This window comes from Bactrocera latifrons, unplaced genomic scaffold, assembly GCF_001853355.1.
Source record: "Bactrocera latifrons isolate USDA-ARS-PBARC rearing strain unplaced genomic scaffold, ASM185335v1 scaffold_85, whole genome shotgun sequence".
NCBI lineage: Eukaryota > Metazoa > Arthropoda > Insecta > Diptera > Tephritidae > Bactrocera > Bactrocera latifrons.
Window position 1 is genome coordinate 1,296,912 of NW_017537545.1, and position 2,246 is coordinate 1,299,157.

Genomic DNA, 2,246 nt, shown 5'->3' on the forward strand with positions numbered 1-2,246 from the left:
TTGTAATTGTTCCTGAAAATACTTTTAGCTACATATAACTACTTTATGTCACTCTCATTGTGTGTGAATGTTGCTTTACAAGTGGTTGATTAAAATACTTGCCATACTATTTACGTATCGACAAAAACAAAAAATACAAAATTAAAAAAAACATGTAATAGCGTGTGACTTTTTCTCAAAGATTTGCAAATTAGCATTATTAAAATTTTAATCCGTTCACTGCATTATAGTCTCTGTATAGCGAATCGAAGCCACTCGATACTCGATATCTTCTGCCGCTCGCTGGCTTTGGAGGTCGCCTAAGAGCTACACTAATAAATAGCCTTACATATATATAACATACACAAATGTGTATGTATTTATGAATATGTGGACTATTGTTTTTTAGATGAAAACTCGTTCATGTTGGTCGTTTTAGTTTATTAATTACAAAAACAAGCAACAAAAACGCACCAAAAACTTCCACTATGCACCACCAACCGATTTGAAGGCTTTATTTATATTCAGCTTTACGGTTTAACAATTTGTTGTTATCATTTGCATTGTCATATTTATAGCTCGCCAATGTTTGTGGCCTGCCGCCATATGAATTGCACTAAGCAATGCTGGAATTCGCAAAAATAGTTAATTCAATTAACTTTTTTTTAGGTTATGGTTGCTGGTGAATAGCGTTGCCTTACAACGTCACGATGCTTTGTTAGACATTAATTAATCTTTGCATTCTGTTCGCTGCCACTGTTATTGTGGCTGCTCGCTTGAGAGTCACATGACTACTGTTTTTGGTTGCTTATTGTTTGGCGATGAACCCTTTCACTTTTCAAGCGATGCTTTTACTAAATTTCAAGTTTTCGTCATTCCATTCGTCTGAGGTCGGCGTCCGAAATCGAGTTTTGCCGCTACCCCTATAAGAAATAGATATATGGCTAAATTATGTATGCGTTTAACATACAATGAAAAATTATACACAGATCGAGAATTCCATAACTTGTTCAAGTATTATGACTTTTATTCTAATAGCTTAAGTTATTTACGGAATTTGCAGTTTTCAGTTTAGTTTTAAAGTTTGAGGTAGTTTTGCAATTTTTATATAAGTTTCATTTAGGAATTCGAACACATACTAAATGCGGAAGAGGCCAGATATCGGAAACTGAACTTTTTACGCCCTTACAATTAATATAGGCATAAAAAATGGTTTTCAATTGCAAATGGAAATAAAGGGTAGTTGATAGAATATATTATGGTATATGTATATCCTTTATTCAGAAATTCGGCGATGATTGAGAATGATTACTGCAAATATCGGTGTCAAGTTATCTAAAAATAAATATCGTGAATGGATTAAATTCAAATTTATATCATATATAGCATAAATTACTTAGTTTTATATATAAAAGGCAACCGGAAATCTTTACATTGAATATATTAAAGCTAAGGAAAGTATTGATTCACTTCCATTTCCGATTTTTGATACACAAACATACATTGTGACAAAAAATTACGAGGAAATTGGAAATAAAACGCAAAATATTATATCATTCATCAGTATTTTACTTGTTGCCTATAATCTCCACCGGATGTAATACCTTCATACCAACGATTTTCCAGTCCTCGAAACACTTTACATAAACACTTTTTGGAATGGAAGCTGAAATCAGCGAATTTTGTTTTATCTCTTTGATCGCCTGAAAATGGGTCCCACGTAGCGGCAATTTTAGTTTTGTTAACATGTTGTGTGGATGTTCTAACGCAAACGCCTCAATACGACCAAATGGAACTCCTTATTGACCGTCTATCTCTCAGAAACATATTCATGAAGCACCAAACTATGAATATCGAAACAAATAGGATTGACTTTTGCACGACTTTGACGTTTTTTTTTTTTTTTTTTTTTTTTTTTTTTTTTTTTTTTTTTTTTTTTTTTTTTTTTAGGTGAGGTAATCAGATGTAATTCTATATAGCTGTATATAGAAATTAAGTGTGATTTTTATCTAATTTCGTCATTGTGATACTGTAATATAGTTATGCCGGAGATTATATTTACCGAATTTGGTTAAAATCGGTCTAGTAGATCCGGAGATATGGGTTTTCACCCAAATATGGGCCGTGTCAAGCGTCCAAATTTGACATCTGCTCTATAAAACTCTTTTGTGTCATTAGAAGGCAGGGAAACTCCCACTTAGAAAAAAAACTTTCAACCACAGATTCCGATTTTTAATGCTATTCGTTGTACTAAATAACAATACTGT